The sequence below is a fragment of the Scophthalmus maximus genome, chromosome 4 (genome assembly GCF_022379125.1).
Source record: "Scophthalmus maximus strain ysfricsl-2021 chromosome 4, ASM2237912v1, whole genome shotgun sequence".
In the NCBI taxonomy this organism is placed as follows: domain Eukaryota; kingdom Metazoa; phylum Chordata; class Actinopteri; order Pleuronectiformes; family Scophthalmidae; genus Scophthalmus; species Scophthalmus maximus.
This window is the reverse complement of record NC_061518.1, coordinates 25,376,961-25,400,471: the sequence shown is the minus strand read 5'-3', so window position 1 is coordinate 25,400,471 and position 23,511 is coordinate 25,376,961. Positions and strand designations below refer to the sequence as shown.

At 42.3% G+C, this 23,511-nt stretch overlaps 1 protein-coding gene across 5 annotated transcripts in view; it reads left to right on the top strand.

The window, feature by feature from the left end:
• Positions 1-23,511, top strand: part of znf536 (zinc finger protein 536) — a 224,190-nt gene that overhangs the window by 44,342 nt on the left and 156,337 nt on the right. For 4 of the 5 annotated variants that reach the window (XM_047331628.1, XM_035628683.2, XM_047331629.1 and 1 more), the window contains one exon: positions 11,451-11,585. The exons of the other annotated variant lie outside the window; for it this stretch is intronic. The gene's annotated coding sequence lies outside the window, so the exon portion shown is untranslated. The remainder of the gene's footprint in view (positions 1-11,450; positions 11,586-23,511) is intronic. 5 annotated transcript variants of the gene reach the window in all.

Sequence of the window (23,511 nt, the reverse complement as noted above, 5' to 3'; positions counted from 1 at the left end):
GCGAACGTATGTAGCCTTCTGGTTATTGTTTTTATGGTATTTACCTGCTATTGCCCCCAAAGGGTTCCTCAAGAGCAGTGGCTTTCAATCATTTATTTCCCCTCATAATCCTTTGCATAATATTGTAAATAATTATGGTAAATCTTTAATTGAAGGTTTGAAAGATGCTAAGGAGGGAGAAAATGAGCAGCATACTAAGAACTGAACTACAAAGACTCCCTAAATCACTTTATCTTCTAGTTTATGCCATTATACTCTAAAAGGACTTATTGGTCAGCTGGAATTGGTTTACAGTATTCAAGCTGATCTGGACTCCAGACCATAAATCGTATGACTGCATTCATCTGGAATTGGATAACAGTGTCAAAAATAAACATAAAGGGTTAATAAAACCCCCCCCCAAACCCATTTGGTATCAAGATGTACAGACATTGTTGAATAATTTAAGAGCTGCTGAAAAGTGTTTGTTACGATGTAAGAACAAGAAACTTTGGATTTAAAGATTGAATTAAAGATATGTCAAAACAAATTTGATAACATTTTTGCCTGCAGTCAAACATAAATTTTTGGAAGGACTCTCTGACATATGGGACATTTACAGACACATAATATCCAGAAATTTTGGCGTGAAGTTCAGAAGTTTAGCCATTAAAGGGCCAAGAGCCGTAGTTAAAACATGACTTTTAGGTTGTTCAAAGAGTATTTTAAGTGACACTTTGTAATCCAATATATTCAATTGGTAATTACAACATTTCTAAGAGTGTTGAAGTTTCCCATGTTATGTTAAGGACTATTTGAGTCATTTCAGGTATTAACAATGGCATTGTCTCTTCAAAGTGGTATAAGAACATCACTAAACCAATCAAAATTTACCAAGTTAGCAATTAAGTATGGCGGCAATAGCCTTATCAGTCCTACTTTTAAAAAAAGTATTCTTTGCTCAAGAACCAACGACTTGTTGATCATCCCGAAAGGATAGGTTTGCTAGAACTTATCTTTCACCTTATTATAATATTTTCTTTACAGTATGTGTAGGGGCTGTTGTTGAAGTCAATTTCAAAATTGATTTAGGAAAGGTAGGACATTTGGTTACCATATATGTACCTTTACATCAGTTGCGCTAGGGAAGTACTAAGGAAAATAAGTCTACATTTGTGCACTTTATTGACTTCCAGATTGAGTTTGACGTGGTAAATTGAGAACATTTTCAATGGAGAGGTTAACTTCAGGGGTTAATGGACCAGTGTTTGTCTGTTTGTCTTAATGATTTAGCTCTTCACATTAAGTCTTGTAGCTGGGGGTTAGACAAAACAATGTTGTCATAAGTATACCACTTGATGCTGATGACAATATCATTGTAAAAACAATTAGTGTATGTTTTAGGCAGCAATCAGTAAGAAATGCAGTTACTTTTAACCTTGACTTAACTGTGCTGTTGTATGCCATAACCCTAAATGTTTAGGTTTTATTTTGGAAGAGGGTAAGGCAAGTTTACGGGACTCCCTGAAGAGAAAGATTTTGTCTGCCATATGGTTTAAATGAGTGAAGAAAAAGTCCAATTTATGTTTTATTGCACATTATATGGTGATTGAAGGGCTACACTATCTATTAAATTATCCTAAATTTGTGTTCTTTTGGAAGGATAATTATAACATATCTGGAGCTGTGTTTAGGAAAGTAGCCTTTTGTTTGGCTGGTTTATTTGTGGAGATGTATAATTTAAGAAGTTCAAATATATCACCAGTGCAACAGTACTCTTTTTAGTACTTTTAGTGCTAGAAAACCATAGCTAAGTATTGTGATTTACATGGCTGTTACATACAAAGATGTTGAGTACATTACAAAACTGTGTCAGTCCTGAACAAACAGAGCCAGTAGGAATGTAGGCCAGTCATTTTGAGTCTTGATGCTTTTGGCTAAGCGTCTGCTGGCTCCAGTGTTACGTATATGAAGCTAGCACAGAGGAATGAGAGTTTTGTGCGTCGTCTAATTATTGCCAAGAAGACAAACATACTAATTTCCCAAAATGTTGAACTATTCTTTTAAGTACTGCTCGGAAGGCTTGCCAAAGCCGGTGTCCTTAAGTCTTCATGACCAGCAGCTGATGGTGGCTAATCTTAGCCGATATTAACATTAACTTTAACTCAATAAGCTAACACGTGGACCTTGACCCAACATCTTTTTGTTAAAGCTATTTCCAGCTTGAACAACCTCACATATGTTCACTCTAAACTGTTTAGCAAAAAGGGTTGTCAAAAAGTAAGATGCCAACTTGAAGCACCTTATACAATTTGAAAGACTTTTATCTTAATCTACCACACATTTTGGGTAGGGAGTATGCATATGTATCTGATCGTTTGTTTATCCAATAGACTTTGAGTTGATTTTGTCTTAAACTTTCCTTTACAACTGTTTGTAACCCCTTAGTCAGCACCCAAACAGATTGTTGTGGGATTAGCTGCCTTATTTGTGGTGGCATCTGGTTGAATTCCTTGCTCAGCTCTGCTAAACTGTACATTGTTAAACAATCACAACCTCTCACTGTTTTCTGTGAGTCTTACTTCTGCCCCTCAAAGAGACCTGGGTTCCTTTTCCCTATGATGATCGATCCTTCGATCGATCGAAGGTGTAAAGTGTGTTTTCCAAGAGTTTCTACAAATTCTTATTTCCATCAGCAGTACTTAAAGGGGGCAGTAAGCGATTCTAAAGCAGTACACGTTTTGCAAAAATATTAATAGCAAATATTTCCTCACTGTCCGTTAGCTGTCGCTTTAGTGTGTGCGCCGGAAAAAAAAAATCAGGCTCCGTAAATCGTAAACTAAAATAAATGCCGTACTAGCAGGTGGCGCTGCGTGAGAACCCCATACTGGAGGTCCTGCGTTCGCGGCCAGCCCGGAGCAGTAATATCACAACATAAACTAAGATAGAAACAGGCTTTCTCCAGAATCGCTTACTGCCCCTTTAAGAACTTGTGCACGTGTGCTTCTTAAATCTCGGCTGTCCTTGGTGCTGAAGATCATGCTTAATACACTTTAAAGTTACTATGCCTATTCAACTGTCTGTAATCTCTTATATTTTTAAATGCACACATCACTACTCACAGGATACGTAAATGAAATGTTTTGTGAATATGCAGATGATATTGTGAATGTCATTCTGTAATGTCTGTGTCCGACATTGCTGTGCGTGGGTGCGTGGGTGCGTGAAGGTAAGGTCAAGAAAGAGAGGATGATGACAGCAGACATTGGGATGCTGGTTAAAACATCTTTTTCTCTTCGTCCTCTTCTTATCCCGTAAACCACAACTTGTTGAGGGCGTCAAAGTTGGAACATTGGATCCACAGTGTTATTGAGGTGAGGCACAGAGACAACCAAGGGGTAACTCCATCAGGCAGCGATTATATAGAGATAAACTTACAGGGTTGCAGAGCACATAAAGAGCACATAAATCATACTGCACAGAATGAGTCGCTGCCTCAGCCAAGGATTTGCTCTCCTTTATTTTCTGTGCTCTTAACACATCTAACGGAGCTGAACACATTTATCTTATCTTCTGTTCAATATTCAATATTTAATTATGACTTTATTCATTTATTTTTTTAAATAATTCTTCTGGAGAAAATAAAAGGACGTGAGCTAAGCCTCTGATTATTGGGAGGGAAAGATCTGTGGTTTTTCATTCCTCTGGAACATTAATAAGTGACAGAAAGCTAGATTAAGGAAGCTGGGATGCAGCTAGAAGGAAAAACGACAAAGCTTTGAAATGCTGCCAGTATCACCAACTGTACTCTTCTGACACAGCTGATTGTAAGAGAAGTCAGCGCAGCCAGCGTATGCCTTTAATAATGCATTTACTTAGGCTATGATCTATCATTTTGTACCTTTTGACATGCGATATTGAAATTTAATATTACATCAATACAAATGATGTATTGCCAGTCGTCGGGAGAAAGGATCTGGATTGCAAAAAGATCTCTGTTAATGTATTTCACTTCTCTTTCTCTCTCTCTCTCTCTTTTCATTTCTAATGCTTCATTGTACTCGAGTAGGAAGGCATAAGAGAAACATCTGTCTTACCGCCAACCCCCCAATCCCTTTACTCCCAGCTTTGATATGTGTGTTTAAAAAAATGACAAGTCAAAATGCTCTGGGAGAAAGTCTCCTGCTCAAACCAGAGTCAAAAGAGGCTTGCGAAGAGGAAAAGAAAGGGGGGTTGGGGGAGGGGGGGAATGGAAATAAGAAGCAGAGGGGAACATGACAGCAGTGGCTGAGGGAGACGTCACACATTGTAGAGATCTTTGACATGACTCTTTAGTGTGGTGAAATCCCACAGGCGATATTTGGGCTATGAGAGGCGCGCTAGGTGGAGGGAACCAAAGGCTGCTGTTGCCATGTCAGTCTAGCCCGTCTGCTCAGCGAGATAGGGCTGCAGCGATAGTGGTGCTGGCTGGTGTCAGTCCAAATTTGGTTTTTTAACGTGTCAAAAGGATTTCCCATTCCTTCAAAAAGAGACAAGCACATAAATAGATAGATACATTATATTTTCCATACATTTTTGTAATGCTGCCACTTTAATGAAAGCGCACTTCTGTAAGATGGCGATGTCTCCATTTTTCTGTCGGAGAAGAGGAATTCCCTTCACCGCTGCCTTTAGGCTTTTATAACTTTTACAGCAGATCTTTAACATACACAAAACTCTATATAACACACTAGAGGAAGAAAAAAAAACTGGAAAAGCATAATATGTCTACTTTAAGAGATTATAGGGGAGTATCCCTCAGCTTATCACGAGATAAAAGATTCAACTCTCTTTACATCAATCTGTCCAAACGGACGTCTGGTGACATTAAGTCATCTCTTTGTCTGAAAGCATGTATTCCTTCCTCTGCAAAGAAAAGAAAAATAACTGAAGTTCTTCCTGCTCTAGAACTAAACATGCTCGGCGTGAATGTATCCTAACACCACATCATCACCATCCACTGACTGCCCATGTCATGTTCTTTATGAAAAAAAAAAGGCTGGTGATGGGCTTGATGATTTGCAGATGACAGTGTTGATGATGATAGTGATGCTGTCAGTGGCGGTGGTGATTACGAGGATGCGGAGGGTGGCCATTACAGTGATACTAGTGAATTATTACATATTCAGCTAAGATACACCTAAATTTCACAGCTCTGACACGTTTCCTCTGTAGCCGTGAAAAACATTTCAACAGACAGATCAAAATGAGCGCGTGTCATATCGATGACTTGGCATCTACTATAACATCTTTTGAATCCGGGCTGTTGACCTGTTATTATGTGTGCCCGTGTCACTTTTGTGCCAGAGACCTGATGAGACCTCCACTTTTGTCTCTATTTGCATTTCTACCACTGATATATGGATGTCTAATAAACAGGGGAAGGAATAAATGGTTAAGGTGGCGATGCCTGCATGTATTCGTGGGGTATTTACAGCCCTTCTCTGATTTCTTCACGACCCGCTCCGCAAAAACAACACTCTACACTATATCCGGTGAGCTTGTCTGCTTGATTTACAGATTGCATGTTAGAATTGCAATAAAAAAAAAAGAAAAACTGTATTGTAAAAACAGAGCATTGTTGCTCCTGGCAAGTTGACCTTTGTGACGCCCTGACACTACTCTGAACGTCTAGGTAGTCTAATGTGTGTTAACAGCGGGGTAGAAATGAGGGAGAGAGAATGAGGTGCACTTGGGAGGTGCCATGGGCTGCACTGGGTTTTGGTGCGCTTCCCTGCTCTCTGCCGTATGTCAAGGCTTTATTATTTCACCATGCCAAGGTCCTGACCCGATTTGCCTCTCTGGCACCTTCCAGAAAACTGACTTTGATAAAAGAGCCTGTCATACACCTGTGGAAATTCTGGACAGTGATTGAATCACTGAGACAAAAAAACATTTCTTGATCATTTCTGTCACTTATGAGTAAATATCTTGACAATGAGTTCATTTGATAGCACCTTTTCAACAGAGAGGCAGGTCAAAGATGAAAAAAATACTGTTTAAATTAATTAAAAAATCAAATAAAATATATTAAAAATCTCACATTGGGCTCTGGGAAAATTCTGTTCTTCAAAATTGAATGTGATAAAACAGTTGAATTATTAATTGGAAAAGAAATATTTACAGGTATGTAATGAATACATATTTAACTTGCAGCTCCATTGAGGATCCCTTCCTGGTGTAATTTAGTTACTTCACGTAACATCTTACTCGGACAAGTTTCCTGCGTTGCTCAGTTGCTGTTGGTCACTTCCGTGGCTGCTGCTCGAGTCACTTTAAAACTCTGCACGCTTGCATCTCTGTCTTTTTCCTTTATCTTTCCTTATCATTTCCTCCTTCAGTTCCTTCCTTCCTGCTTTTCTTCCTCTTGCCTCAGCGGTGTATTTGGCAGGTCAACACCTCAGCAGGTGGAGCGCTGTGGGCCAGGTGACCTTTGTCGGTCATTGTTTTGCTCCTCACACCTCACCCAGGGAGAAGGGGAAGGAGCTTAGTGCCGTACACCTGCCACTGTCTTTACTGTTACAGTGCGGGATATTGGAATTGGGCACGCCTTGGTTTTGGTGCGCTAAAGACAGTGGGTTCCATTTGCATAGATGGGCACCAGTTGATAAAGAGAGTGGTAGCGTGTCATGCACACTGCGGATACAGTGGATTGAACCTCTCATGGCCCTTATATTATTATATTATATTATATTATACTAATGACCGCTCTTGGCTACGTGCAGCCTGGTTGAAGAAAATACAAAAAAAAACAAGCAGGTGCTCTGTATAAAGCCATAAGGAAAGTGACGTGAGATTCAAAATGTGATTTGCATTCCTGCATGCAGCATCGAGAGATAAATCAAAATGTACCTCAAGTGAATAAGGCGATGGAGATGAAATGAAATACCCAAATGCTGCCTCCACTGGGGCCTGATTGAGTTCAGGTGGCTGGAAAGTATCTCACCCAGGGCTAGTTGTCAGTGAAGGATCTGCTGTCTTCTCATCTCTCTGTGCTGCAGGGCTAACTAGTGAACATCGGGCGCGTTGCTCTGACGGATGTTTGTGTGCCTCCTGTGTTGCGGGGGGACGGGCCGTTGACACCCTTCATATTTCAAAGGCAAGGTCTGAGGAAGCAATGAAGATTGATGTGGAAAAATGGTGCGCCAACCCATTGCCCATTTGATACATATATTATCATTTACACTTGCGTGACACCTTTGTACATGTCTCAACATCTATATATACATATGCATGGACCTGATTCAAGGCGTCGCACATATTTTCATGGGGGGGTGGGCTTCCTATGTTATTATAGACATGTGATATAATTGCATTTGATCTCCAAATAAACAGGGAATCAGTCCATCTCCTTCGTGGAGATGGCAGATGTGATGGACGAGCGCATTAGTGGCGAGGACAACATTAGATTTGCTCAAAATTATTGATCTTTTGTTTGTGAGCCAAGTCGGCAATAAATAACAGTGCATGGGAGATGTGACTCATTATCACCGTGCCAAAAGCCCGACAGACCTCTGTCAAAACACACTCTCCTTCCCCTCCTCACTCTGCCTCCTTCCTTTCATCTCCGTCACTACAAACCAATTTAATCTGTTTTTAATCCTTCCCTCTTTTCTGTCGTCGGTGCGTTTAATACAAGGCCTCACTGTCACTATCTGATTCCCTTAAATTTTAATCCTGAACTGATAACCCTGTATTATTACACATTACACACACACACTGGCGGCAGGACACTCGCATACCGACGCATATACACATGCAAATATGTACACACAACGGTCAGTGGCTCTCTCAGTGTTTTATTCCTTTTTACCTTCTTAGTGAAGAAAAAATCCTTTTATCACACAATGGGTAATTTATATCCATTACCAGCGTTTTCAATCCTTTTCAGCGCGGCTGTCACTGCCTTTGGCACACTCGTGATTAATGTGATCTAATAATAGTGTGCCATTATATTTCCTTTAGTAAAACATGTACCAACATCCCATTCAGCCCCACGAAATTCATTGCCCCTTAAAATATTTTTCCTTTTTTGTTTGAACGACAAGATTGCTGTATTTTTTTTTCTCCATCTCATTGCCTCCCAGGAGGTGATTATTTGTTGGGGTATGTGTGTGTGTGTGTGGGGGGGGGGGGATTAGTGATGGCACTTTCCTTATTTTCAGACACTTATGGGAATGATGAGAGGTGCAATGATTCAAGGTGGTTTGTGTGTTTGCGCGCATATGAGATGCGTGTGAGTGCATGTGTGTGTGTGTGTGTGTGTGTGTCTGTGCGCGTGTGTGTGCGTGTGTGTTTGTGTGCGTGTGTTTCTGCGTGCGTGCGTGCGTGCGTGCGTGCGTGCGTGCGCGGGTGTGTGTGTGGTCTACAGGTTGGCATTAGAGTGCGGTCCAGTACAGGCTGCCTTGTTGACTTGCAGGGAGAAGAGATTCATTGTCAGCTCAACAGGATATTAGTTCCCTAACCTACAGAGTGACATGCATTTCATTTTGATTTTTTTGCAAGAAATCGTTTATTTTTCTTTAGTTTGAAAAAGATAATTTAAATTTAACAAATGCATGCAATTTACTTGATAATCTTAGAATGATTTAGTGATAAAATAAGCAGTAAATATTATCCTTAATCATCGAGCATATGATACTATACTCATAAGTGTCCAAACCCCTGACCACAAATTAATAAAAAAAAAATTCTAGGTAGTATGTGGGTAGGTAGTTTGGAATGGGTGATGAGAAGGAAAGATGCTCTCCACAGAATGTGACTAGGATTAGGTGTGTGTGTGTGTGTGTGTGTGTGTGTGTGTGTGTGTGTGTGTGTGTGTGTGTGTGTGTGTGTGTGTGTGTGTGTGTGTGTGTGTGTGTGTGTGTGTGTGTGTGTGTGTGTGTGTGTGTGTGTGTGTGTGTGTGTGTGTGTGTGTGTGTGTGTGTGTGTGTGTGTGTGTGTGTGTGTGTGTGTGTGTGTGTGTGTGTGTGTGTGTGTGTGTGTGTGTGTGTGTGTGTGTGTGTGTGTGTGTGTGTGTGTGTGTGTGTGTGTGTGTGTGTGTGTGTGTGTGTGTGTTGCCAGGGAGGTGGTCCAGCAGTGGGCTCTGCTTCCTCCCAGCCGGACAGCCTGAGCCAGTCTGCCACTCATGGGGCACGTTTCAGGCGGGGGAGGTGCCAACACACACATACACACACACACACACGGCATGCATGAAGTTGTGCACAGACGCACTCCGTCCTGGCTCACTCCCACAAAGCGGGTTAACCCTTACTGGGTTCTTAGACTTGTATCCAGGATGAACAGGTGGTCCCACAAAACATGGGCATCCATTTCGTCATGACTTATCCCAGTGTGTTTATGTGTGTGTGCATGCATGTTATGAGGAAGGAGGGCTAGGCGGAGACAAGGGGGTAGAAATGAAAGGAGGACATAAGACTACACACGGCAGTGTAGCTTTAGTACACCTTTTGTATGCGTGGGGTTTTGTTTGGTACCAGCATGGCTGGTGTACAGAGCAGCTTGCGGAGGGTCCCGCCACTGTGTGAAATTGACATCAGATGGCCGCTGTGACAAGAGCAATATTACATCCAACTTCCATTTAGCAAGGGACAGCTAATATATGTGTGTTGAGTTAATGCTTGTTTGTGTGTGTGTTCATCGGCACCTGACCCCAGAATCTGACCGCACCAAACGCAGCTGCCAACACTTAACATCGCCCCCCTTCCCCTTTCCCCCCAATGTTTTTTTTCTCTTGAATCCCTTCGTCCAGGATCTTCCCCATTAAATATAACTTGTATTGAGCCACATCTTATTCCCTTCAATCTTCCTCCACCTACCGTCTCAAGTGATCCTTTCCCAGCAGAGAAAATCGAAGGTAAACCACTTCTTAGGCAAAAATTGTGCACACCACTTTGGCTGTTTTAAATATCAGCCTCTGATGGATGCACGGTTGTGATATTTGCTTTGGTTAAACACGTCAAGTTCCTCACCTGGCAGCTGCGATAATATAAGTTAAACTCGGCATCTGGGTGTGACAGCACATACTGCGCAGACTCTCTTTGACAACATGTCTCGGATTTTCTCCACTTTATTTGTTCTTTTGTCCTTATTCTGTGGCTCAGGCCCCTCCGAACCTCACACACATGAAACCGACATTTTGGAAAATATGAGCAAGTACGCAAAGAGAAGGCGAGAAGGGCAGGAGGAAGAATGGAGCTGAGGAGATAAACATAAACAGAGAGAGAGAGAGAGAGAGAGAGAGAGAAAGAAAGAACGTTTCTCTGTGAGTCAGCGGCTTTTAGTGAAGTCTGATTAAACGAGGTGGGAAACCGCTTGGGGTAGTAAATAACAGAGGTGTCAAAATGTTGCTTAATGACCTGGATATCTACTGCATGAAATATATAGCTGCACATCTATGCAGGAGCCGATTTTTTTTTTTAATACCTTAATGTGCAGGGAGAGTCCAGATGTTTAAATCAACTTACTGTGAGTGAAGGGGGAAGTTTGCTGGACAGGCTTTCCTGACAGAAGACAGGAAGACTGGAAGAAAAAAAAATGTCTATAGTGCATTATCATTGTTCTGATGAGGGAAATAATATTAATGCACGAATCAAGTGGAACCTTTTGACAAACATAAACTGTATAACACTGTCTTTTTAAAATTAACTTTTCGATGCCAATGCGATTCAGATCAGTGGAGCACATTTCATCGCATCAGTTTGGTCATTTTATTTGGGATTTCTTATACACCAACAGCAGATTTTTATCAATTAACATATGAGGAGCTTAGAGCTCCTTTGCTGTGACATCTGCGAGGCACACCAGTGCAATGGTCGCCATGTATATTCATTTAAAAAAGAAACATAAACATAAACATAGTCACTGTTATTTTGCCTGACACTGTTCTGTTGTTCAAGATTGCTGTCCCGAGTAGTAACGACTGACAAAGACAGAAATACATCAGCGGTTAACACATGGCTGATTCTCTTTTTTCCCCAGGAGATATTAAGAAAAATATGGCAAATCATAAGACTTGTCTTCTTCATATTAAATGATAATAACATTTCACAATTTAGATGTTTGAAGGGTTAGTTCTCACGTGTCATAGATGCCTTTTGTTATTGGAATGTTGGCGACAGAAAGAAATGTCAGAAAAAACACAAAACAGTGGAAATGTTACAAGGTTTGAAGAGCAGAATGAAGAAAAGTTGCTGTATGAAGAGGGGGGAGGGAGAATGAGCAGTGAGCTGGAGGTAATCAGAGGTTATTGCAGAGCAGTCAGCAGTACATCAGTCAATTTACCTTCCCCTCCTTTTTTTCCGGGGGGAAACCCCTTCCCGACGAGGGGGCGCTAGAAGCAGAGGGGCGGGGGGAAGGGAGGGAAGGGGCGCGATGGTGGCGGTGAACTCAGCACATTCCTTATCTTCTCTTTTTCTGTCACCCTCTCTCAGGGCTCCCTGATCAGTGCCGACCAGAAGCGGAGCTGAGGCTGTCGCTGGCTTAACGGGGCTAAGCACACTGTCACGCTGTCTAAGAAGCTACCCACCCACAGTCTGAGGTGACTCAGGGCTTCCACTGAAGAGGAGGTGAGGAGGCCAAGGGGGGACAGGAGAAGTGAGATGTGTGTAGGGGAGAGGGAGATTGAGGTGGAGAGGAAGGTAGATGGAAGAATGACACTGGACTCATATAGGGTATTCGGGCATTTATTGGTGACGGCACTCTCGAATGATTGGGTGAAACTCAAGTGGAGGGGAAATGAAGGAAGGAACGAAGGAAGGAAGGAAGGAAGGAAAAATGCAAGATACAAGAGGAAAACTGTCTCATGAGCCCTGGTTACAGTTATCCACACCAGTCTGTATGTGTAGATGATGACGATCACTATGATGATGAGGCTGATCATCCTAATGACACGGACACACACACTCACACGTTTTTCTGGGACGTCCGTTGTACGTGGAAGTACAGAGGGCCTGCATGGGCATATCAACAGATAATTCCTATTTAATCCCATCAGTTATCCGTTGAAGTAGGGTTACCCTGTCTGTCTTTAAATCCAAGCTGGCTGTCTCGTATCTCCCGTGTCATTCTTCTCTCCAGTGCCCAGACCAGAAGCTGAGTATTGAGCATGGCCTAGGTTATGTAATATAGGTATGCATGTGTGTGTGTGTGTGTGTGTGTGTGTGTGAGAGACTTGACCTAGCTCTGAGGGTACGGGAGGGGAGTAGAAAAGGTGCACTTGAAGGTGTGCCCAGGAAGGTGTGAGATGAAGTTAGAGCCTAGAGTTAGAACCTCTGCAGCGTTTTGACTGTTTGACAGGACTGGAGTGGAAAAGGCTGCAGGCCTGCGCGACCCGGGCCTGATGCTCTGACATGCTCCCAGGACGCGAGGTTAGTTCATCCAGTAACTATTTATTATCCTGCTGTGGAAATGCCTTTACCGTCATATCAGGAATATCTAGCCAAGGTGTGGATGGACATTTTGCGTTCATCTGTTAATAGCTAGGGCCCAATACATGTTGCCATGGTAGTGATTTATTTCAATTGATATTAAAGTGTGGGTGGGGTGTGATGCTGGTTTGACATCTTAACTCAGTATCATGACGGAGTAAGTGAACTCTTCCCTCATCCTTTCCTTTGCCAAATTTGGACTCTGACACTAAATGAATCTGCCATAATTCATATGTGAGTTGGAGGATACATATATATATATATATATATATACATATATATACATATGTACACTCTGTGTCTGCATGTTAGTGTGTGTGTGTGTGTGTGTGTGTGTGTGTGTGTGTGGTTGTAAAGTGAGGCATTATGGCAAAAAAAAAAAAAAAAGCCTGAATAATTTAGTGCTCACATTATTTTCTAATGCCATTCTTTAGAATCTGACTGCGTCACTCTAACAAATGCGTATGATGGAAAGTTCAGGGGATTTTGGAGGGCGCCTGTGAACAGTGAGTGATGGCAACCAGCCGACTCTCAGCTCCCTCTTGTCTACCAGCGGCTCCATGTGAGCCCCATGCACCATATTCCTGTCTCTGAACTAACGGCGTGGTGAATCGAAACAAAAAGGCCACATATTTTATTTATGTGTCAAAAGTGGGTTGAAAGGAGTGTAAGAAGGAGGGAGCGGGGCTGTATCACTCTATCCGTCGCTTGATATCATTCCATCCGCCCGGATCAATTCTCCCAGACAGAGGGAGATAAGAAAGAAACGGGTTTGCACAAAGGAGGGAGAGAGGGGAGGAAGAAGAGCTGAAATGGTGGTTGTATTGATTTGTCAAAGAAATACAGCGTTGCGTGTTTTGCTTAAACATCCACATAAACCTGAGCTGTCAGAGGTGGGCGGGCATTTGCTGACATTTGACCACAGACACGGATTGTGGATTTTCTGCCTGGCTTAGCCGTACATAGTTTTAACCATCGGCTCTATGTGGTAACAGGCAAAGTGGTCCCTGCGTGCTCAGAACTGTACTTTGTGGCACACTGTGCACCTAAACCCTCCCAATCTCCTGTGAAAAAAAAAGAAGCTGGATGTTCCTCAACAGATATTGCCTAGATATGAATGTGGGTAAAATATTAGCAATTATGTTCCCATTTTCCCATATTGGAATGCTTAGGTCAATTCCACTTGGGTGTTGGACACACTGACCTGAGACCTTTGGTAGTAAACCAAGACTGGACCCGTCCAGAATAGACTTCCAGGGACTTTGTGTGTCTGTGTTTAATAAATACACACCCATTACAACTACTTGCCCCAGTCATACTTTAAGTTTCACAGAAAGCGTTTCCAACTTTCCATACTGACAGTCACAACTTGACAGCAATTTAACCCCATATTCCTGTATGTAACAGGCCACAAAATCTGCCCCCCCCTCTCCCCCCCAAAAAATCTGTTTTCCAAACACATCCATGCATCTGCAGCTGCTTAAGCTCATCACATTCCTAAATTGTGAATAACTACAGCAGCCTTAGTGAGAGTGGAGAGAAAAAAAAATACAAGATATAACTTCAATTAAGACCACCCACGCAAATTTAGCAGACCGCGGTGAAATTCATACATCATGAAAAGACGAAGACAGCAACTTTGTGCTTAATGGGTTCAAGGAATCTGCCAGTGATCCTTTCTTGTCCATCCACTTTACAAAAAAAAATTAGTCAGTCCCATATTTGAGCATGTGGGAATAGAGAAAGGCCCTCTTCCACTCTGTGACTACATAGCTGGCACAAGGGAGGGCAGGAGCAGTTAAAGAAAACTGGAGAAAAGAGCAGAGTGTGCACAGGGCCATAAAACGGATAGTTTAACCATTGATCGAGAGCAGTGGTGGAAATGGCAGCTGTAAATCAATTTTATCTCGGAGCAGCTAAAGAGTGTTTTCTAATGAGGTTAATGCCACATAATGGCTAAATTTCTCTGCTTAAAAGATGCCCTCAAGGTGGTGGTGAGAGATAGATGTCGCCATGGAAAGTTTAACACCTCACCATTCCACACCTAGCAGAGGGGTCTCTTGGCCTTTCATGGAGTTTGCATCTTAAATGCTGCAGCTTAATTCACAAGGTTTCAGGGGGTCACTATATCATTCTGTACACCTTTGTCTAGACAATTGTTTGATCAATAGACAGATCCATCTTTAGTTGAAACCGGGTGTTTTTTTTTCTTTTTAATCTACAAGTATTAGTTTAAATGATTCAGACTGTGTTTTTCTCATCCAATATGATGAGTTCCTCCCTCACCTTAATTACAACGACTACATTGTGTGCTATTTCCACATTTACAACCCCCTCCAAACACCCCCCACCCTCACCCAAAAACGTATCAATCAAATCCATGCAGCTTTGGGATTCTTTTGGGGATGCCACTCATCATCTTGGTGCTAGGCAGTGGGCAGGGTAGCATGTCAAACTGGACCAGGCTGGGTACTGCCACTGAAAAGACAAACTGACCCAGCACTAATAGATTATGAATCAAGTTGACCTCTGGCAAATAGTCGTGTTTATGAAATCCATTGTGTTATGGGAATCGCAACAAACCAAACCTACACGCACTACATCCATATCTACGGACAGGCAGGTTTTTTTCCCCCAACAAGTTCACTAGGGTTAAACTAAAGTGGGTTTGTAAAGGCCAATGTAGATTAGTCTTTAAGAGGCAAATTCCTTTCTAATAAAGTCATCCATCCATCTATTTTACAAAGATTATCGTAGTCTGGGTCAAAATGGTAACTGACTAAACAGAATGTCTTGTTGTCTCTAGACACACCATTCAGAAAGTTTGGGTGGGAACTTGCAGTGTTCCCATGCCATAAAGGATATGTAACCTCTGGCCTGTTTAGGGGTCTGTTCTAATGTGGATGTGCCCTTCCACAAACATATGGCCAGGAGAAAATCTTATTAGATACTGCAAAGAACACAACTAACTGCTTCTGGATATCTGCCCCTTCAGCCCCAATGAAATCAGAAGGCCGGTACGTCAAGCAAATGCAGGGATGCACAATCCTAAGGCCAGCTAAATGGGTAGTCTGCGCTCCTTACCTCTGACAGGTCTGATATGGCAGAGTGCTGCGTTCAGGTGAAAGTGACCTTCCAAAATTTCCTTAGAACTTAGAAGGAAGTTGATGGGTAGGTAATGTTACATGTCTGTTTTCCTGGTAGAGTACGTGATTACATTTGTTACTTGCTCTTATAGTTTTCATGAATTTGTCTGGAAAATGTTTTTTGGCTCTTTTATAAGCCAAAAAACTGTGACTTTATCCAGTCGTGCTTTTCATTGTGTGTTTTGTTTCCACCTTCACTGGGCTTCACAACGCCTTGCTGAGGGGGGAAGCCATGGCTGTGGCCCACGAAGCATTTATTTTGGTCCAAGAGTATTTCGACATCCAGTGGCAGTGGATATTGTATATCTAACCTTTAAATTTTGAAAAGCTGGGTTATCAGTTCCACAAAATTGCGTGATGGCAGGTTTACTACTACTATATTATCACTCAAATATTTTTGGGGTCTTCACACGACACATATACACAAGGGAACCCTTACGAGCCTGAGCACAAGGGATCACAAATACAGTAAAAGCAATCACTAGCTACTATTGATTTGTCAGCAAACACATATTTTTCCTCCTGAATTTGCTCCTCTTATTGAGTTTGGTCAGGGATAAGTACATGGTATTGGCACTGCCTCAGCTAATATGTGCAGGGATTCCCAAAGCTTCCAGTATCAAGATTTATCACAAGCTAGCCTGCTACCATGTCAGCAGATGCAGACATGTTGAAATATTAGATTACACAAATTACATTAGATAGTAATGGAGGCATAAGGAATCCTCTTTGTCCTCAGTGAGAGTGATCTGAGGAGTCTGTAAGCCATAAACTAGACTCTCCACCATAACATTGTTGATGGAAAGCAGCTCCCAATCACCAAGTGTTTTTTGTGATGTGGAAACACTCTGGGGCATTGCATTATGGGAGAGGCTTGAATAAGACTGGCAATGTCGAATAGGCTTTATGAATTATGAACATTAAGGAATTCTGAGTCCTCTCCATCAAACTGGTGTTGGATGTAACACTGATGCAGGCTATTTAAAAGATTAAATTTAGTCCAACACCGACCATATACTGTACATCAGTCTAACCGTATTGTATTCACTCTCTACCAACAGTACGCAACACAAACGACAGACCATTAAAACAGTCAAAGGGTATGTAGAAACATACTTAAAATAATGTGATCATAGAGAACAGGGCCTTTACACCACTCCATGTGTGTGTGTGTGTGTGTGTGTATGAAAAATTTGAGTACAACCAGCGTGCAGCATGAAACTTAAGGAAAGTTCATCTCCACAGACCTCTAGCATTGATCACTGGGGCCCTAAAGCTATTATCATGATCTAATTAGGTTTAACATAAGTCTGTGTCACGGCCCGGTGCAAGGCTGCCTTGTCCCCAATTCCACACTTTCACAGCATCCCTATTTAAAAATAGCACACATGTGCCACACATACATGCATTGAATACTAATGCTTAATTTTTCCTCTTTTTTTTTCCCACCACTGAGATCTACTTTAAAGTCAGACAGAGGTCTATGCTGGGGTAGATGATGTAATTCAGGAGGCAAGGAGCAAGTGTGGGGGTAATCTCCCAGGTTTCCCTTCTCATGTAGATGTTAGCACTCTGACGTCCAGTCACAATCACTAGTTTTAAAATGATGTTGTGTCTCATAAGGCTAAACCAACTTTAGCGCTTTAACCCACTTTTTCATTATTTTTACTATGTCATTGTTCAAATTAAAATATTCATAGTTATTTTTTATTTTGAAAAAAATCTAGGTAGATCCCTGCTCCACTCCCCATGTCAGAGTGTTGTGTTGAGATAGTGACTTGCGCCTCACAAGTCTGATATCTGATCAAAAAAATGGCTCCATACATTTTAGCCTTGCAGTCCTCTTCCCACCTGCTCTCTGTATTCCTTTGAGCTGCATGTCAGAGATGATCTGAACACCCTGGGCCCAAAAAGCATAGAAGGGGAAACATGCAGCCAGGGACCTAATAAGAAGACCTCTGAAGTGCACCCATTAATACAGCTGTCCTATAATAGAATATACTGTATTTAATTTGTTTTAATGTACCTTATATATGGGCTGCTGTGATTTTAATACAGCTGTGAATTACATACTCTGACACCTTATTCATTTTCAACATGATTAGCAGCAGTGATGTGCATGGCTGGCGCAGTTGGTGGCTGTGGCCCACTGCACACTCTCAGGGATTCTTGACGCCATCACACAGGTGTAATGGAATGAGCCATGCCCCCCCACCCACACCCCAACAACAAGAACATGAAAGCTTACACACAGCCCGAGTACTTTGGGCCCTCTTGGCTTCTTCACAAAGCAACTCTTTTTTTGCCATGTTGTACAATCTCGGCATCCACTACAGGCTTATTATTTCAGGGCCAGGCTGAGGAACCAAGCTGCGCTCCCCATATAAGGGAAGGCAAGTCTAAAAAAAAAGTGTGAAGAGGCCTCCCCTCCCCTCCCCTCCATTACTCCCCGTGTCTGCTGTTATTATGAAAAGTAGCGGTAACAGAGAAAAGCATATACTCCATTCGAAGCTGTTCATGGTTTTTGAAGGACCACTCTCAACCCCCCCACCCCTACCACCACCGCCACCCCCCGTCTTTTGATTGATATGTGAAATCCGTCTCTCTCCGCAGCTCTAAAGGCAGTCCCTGTGTGCGTCTGAAAGGTGCTCATTGTTGAGGAGAAACCACTTTGTCAAGAAACAATCCTGTTCCCAAGGAAGCTGAGAATGTCTTAAAAAAGATACAGGCCCTTATTGTGTACATTGGGGAACTTTAATTTTGTGTGTGAGGTCATTTTAATCCTGATGAATTTTTATAGTAGCTGTTGTAGTTCAATGGCCGGTTGCCCTAATGCTCTAAAGAAGGAGCAAAATAAAAGGAGAATGGGGAAGAATGAAAAACCCACCCACAGGCCCACTGAACAATCCTAAACTTAAAGTGTCACAGAGAGTGAGGAGGACGGGCAGAGGCCTTTGTTGATGGACACATTGGGATGTATTTAAGTTCTACAAAGGAGCGTCCCTGAATGGAGGCTTGATTTTTGCTACAAGGTTTAAAATGCCCAGTCTAAGGATAGATTGGCATGGGATAAAGTTTGTGTAGGGTAATCTCTTAGGCCACAGAAGCCGATGGGAGTTGAACCACCCAAGACACTGCCTCTGAACTTGTGCCAAGGAGAAAAGGCAACAAACTCCTTCCAAAGATAGACATCAATGGCACGACTAATGATATGATTGAGCATTTTGGCACATTGAATTTTTAAAAAACGCTATTTAATCACATTTGAGGTGGGCAACTCTTCACAATAGACGTTTATTGCTATGTCAGTCTTATTCTTTATGATAATGGACCTCAAAGCCTTCTTCTTTTGTGCAAACTAATGGTCTTATTTGAGCAGCGGCTTGTCTTTTCATCTGGGCTGCGTTGCGGTTTTGTCGTTGGCTCGTCCTCTGGCCTCTTGTAGCTTTAGCCTGGATGCGAGCCTATTAGTCGGACCGGCTAAAATGTAAACACAGAGAACCTGAAGATCTGATTGTTTGAACTGGGTAAAGTTACTAGATCTTTCTACATTTTAGCAAATTAAAGCACTAAATAAACACATAACTTGTTTTATTTTGTTGCTTCCTTCAAAATGGTGCACCCTCGCAGGAGGCCCGCTCATCACCATGGCGGCTAAATGGAAACTGGATCTTGTTTGAGGAACGACAGGGTGAGACCAAACAGCGTGATTCATAATGGTTATTTATGTACCATGTAGCTGAGACTCAGCGGGGGGCAAAGGCATGGCTTTACTAAGTACATCTCTTTCTGCTTAGTTTCTCCTCAGTTGGGCTTGTGGCCTGTCTTCCTCGTAAATATTTTCTCATACGGATACTGAAAATGCATCTTCTTGATGTTTTTGATCATCCTCCAAAATAGTGTAGGAGTCTGCCATTCTCGAGCAAAGAAACGGGATGCAATCATTTAAGTTTCACTGGTGCGTTGTGTCAGTAGACTCGGCTACACATATCTTGGGTTATCTCTGGTTTGGTGACAGATCCTCGTAATGCCTCCAAATTCCTGCAGCTACAAATAAACATACCACCACTGACACTTGCTCCCTGCATTGAAATACAGCAGTTAGAGGAGACTTTTTCCTCCATCTCTTTCCTCTAACTGCCCTTTTTCTTTCTCTACTCCCCCCCTCTGTTCTGAGATGCAGAGATCCAAGTGCGCGATGGTGCATTACTAAGGACACCTGCTCTGTTGCTGTGGCCAGGCAGATTGACTGTGTGTGTGTGTGTGTGTGTGTGTGTGTGTGTGTGTGTGTGTGTGTGTATGTCTCTGTCTGCATGCACGCATCCTTTTATTCATTCATCAATTTTTAGGCTGAGACTGGGACCAAACCTATCAAAATTGTTCTGAAGTCAATCTGTCCATTTCTGCCTCCTATTATGCATAATGGGCTTTTAATTTTGTGCCATGCAACTAGCTGAAACCGTGTCCTTCTCGATGTTTGGCCCCGAAAAATGGTAAGAAACTCAGACCATGCGCTCATAAAGATAAAATGGTGAGGTAGATGATCACGATCAAAACCCAAATGACCTTCGTGTTACAATATAAGGCATTTAATTAGATCCACACCTCATAGACCATTACTTCAAATCACCCTAAAAACTTTTCATAATGAGACATGTATGGGAAGGATTTACATGGTACAGCAGGCAGACACTGTTCTGTCTGTGAAATCTGAGTTCCGGAGGCTTCAACCGCGGTTACGTCCCTGAGACACATGCTTTGACCTTTGTATCCCTCCACTTGTCATTTCATTAAATCCTCCAAAAATAAAAAAAGATAGAGAAGGAAAAAGTCCTTTCTCCAGAGGGTAAAAATGAGCAGAGGAGGGAGATTTCAAAGCTTAGGAGTGCACAATATGGTCTGTTACATTACACTGTACTTTCTCCTCTGCATTGGAAGGAGAAAAAAAGCAAAGGAGGCAAACGGGGAGCGAAAAGAAATACCTTTTTACTGACATTTGAATGAGTTCTGTTCACATCCTCCTCCTTAACCCCCCACCCTGTGCTTCCCATTGCACCCCCACTGAAATACAACAAAAAAAAAATCTTATTCACTTTGTATGTAGGTCACATTACAGTGGTGTCTAGCTATTGGACATGGGCTTAGATAACTGTTTGTCGAGTATTAAATGCTTTCGCTGCCTCAGCAGCCTCTGCCACTGGTATTTCTCACACAGCTGTGCAACTGAAAGGAGGCAGCGCCGCAGCAAAAATCATGTCACACACACACACACACACACACACACACACACACTCAAACAAACAGACACACGCTTTCAACTTCTGATGCTTTTTGTGTACACTTTAAAAAAAAAAATCTTGTTTGCATAAAACATTTACTTTTTCTCATATAAAAGTGCCTTATGTGAAGTTGAAAACCGGGTTAGAAAGCAAGTCAAAAGCACCATCTGTAAACGAGGACGTGCTGTGGTAAATAGGAGGTAAACCCATTGACCTGAGGCGCCAACTCAAGCAGATGGATCTTTGCTTTTCTTTTCTCTTATCCCCGTTTGCTTTGGGTGACCTTGCACACCAGCCCTGCTACAGTGTGTTCCCATAGCACTGGCCGAATGGTTTAGATACACTGTAGACCCCAGCGTGGCCAATATTTTCCACTGAAAATACCTCCCCAATGTTGTTTGACCCTCAACTCCGCAATTGTAAATTCCTGTTAACTACAACCACGAAAATTGCACCTGCTTTTACACCAGCAGGATCCAGGCGAGGAGGGAAGTGTTCACTTAAAACTGAAAGGCAGGAGACAAGAGGGGCACCTCACTGCTGTACATTTTGCCCTCTGTTATCTTTGCATGAAATGAAAGATGCAAGAAGTGCGTGCTTATGTCTGCTGGTGTTGTCCTGCTTTCCCTCTGTCCTTTGTATGAAATGAGCCCAGATGGTGATTGATTTTTCAAGTGCTGACATCCCTGCTTGAGAAGGACCCCTCCTTACTACACACACACGCACACACACACACACACACACACACACACACACACACACACACACACACACACACACACACACACAAAGGCACCCACACGCACATGGCATACACACACAGACAAAGTCACGCACACATACCCTTCTTTGTGCAGAGCAAGTGAGGCGCACTAACATCTCGGTGCCATCATCATCTTTGTGACTGCCAGCAACCATCATTGATTGACAAAAGTATGCATGCAAACAAACACACACACACACACACACACACACACACACACACACACACACACACACACACTAACACAGAGCAAGAGGTTATTTCCTCTCTGACCATATTAACAGGAATGGTGAACATGTAAACACATTCAAAACTAAATCTTCAAAATCATAAAGAAAAGAAAACCTCCTGTGACTGGAATACTGTTGAAACCTTCAGCTTAAAAAAAAGTTTAGGCAATTATCAGAACATCAACAGTTTTTAATTATCAGAATTTGGTAATGTTCTTACTTCAAATCACTGTACATCTAATTAAAAAACGAGCAATATTGGAGTGTCATCCTGGTCTGTGGTAAACAGTTATGAGCAATTTATTTTCAACTTCCTGACATTTTAAATCTGTTTGTCCAAACAGTTAAATTGATTAATCAAAGAGATAATCACCAGATGAATCAATAATGGAAATACTGTTTTATTTGTGCCCTAGAATCAATGCAATGACATTTAATACAAGGACATTTTAAATGATATACTTCCGGAAAACAAACAGAGACACAATCTGAAAGACTAAGAGTCTTTAAATGAAAAGAATGTGTGAAAGTTGATCAGAAATACAGTACGTTGGATTTGTGAAATAAAAAAATAAACGTACAACAATAAAGATATTGATGGAAGAGACAGAGTATTCAGGGAAGACGGATAGAGACGCAGAGCGATGGTAGGCAGTGGCAGGGTAAAGTGACAGAGAGCTGTATGCCACAGCAGGCCCATTGAGTTAAAGTGGCTGTGTGGCTAAATGATGTCATTGGCTAACTAGGCGTTCTCAGGCCATTGCCTCTGTTTGCGTGACTAAATACATACAATTAAGGCCTCGGCACTTCTCAATCTCTGTGAACTCATTGTTATCCCCGGGTTCAAGTGCACTGATAATGGGGGCCAGAGGAAAACAGGCGTAGCAGAGAGAGAGACAGAGAGCTGGTGGGTAAAATAGACATCTCATTAATAGTGGCATTCTCTTTCACCCCAACAGCGCTACTAAAGCCCTGCTCACTCATCTGTCCCCTTCTTCTGCCTGTTTTCTTTTTTCCTGTGGCTCTCTATCTCTCTTTCCTTTTTGTCTTTTCTTTCTTTTCCATACCTTTTTAGTTATTTGCAATTATTTATTTTTACCCTTCCTTCTTTCCACCCCCCCCCCCCCCCCCCCCCCCCCCTCTTTCTGTGTCTCTTACCACTCTCTGCCCTTTGTTATGTGAGGATGCTTTGTATACTCACTGTTTGTTCCCATACAGTGGGTTGCTTTCACATAGGGGCTGAGTATGACACACACCATTTACTATTGTAACCAGTTCCACGTAGTGGATGGGCTGCCTCCACCAATCATTTGACAGGTTGCTGCGGAGGTAATAGGGACGGGGGGGACCAAGGAGAAATTGTTCCTTCTAAAGTGAGTAAAAACTGTTATTTGTTTTTCCTGCCTTACTTTGGACTTCAGTGTCTGTTTCTGTTTGCCATGATCATCGTTGAAATTTGGGAGGAGCTTCATCAACTTTGTTGGGCAATTTCTTAAAAACCAGCCAGCTACAGCAGTGGAGGTCACATCGTAGACCCCCCATTCCATGACATACAAACACACACACACACACACAGACACACACACACACAACACACACACAGACAAGGCAGATCGAGTGTAATCGTCTAACGCGAGACTTCCCTGA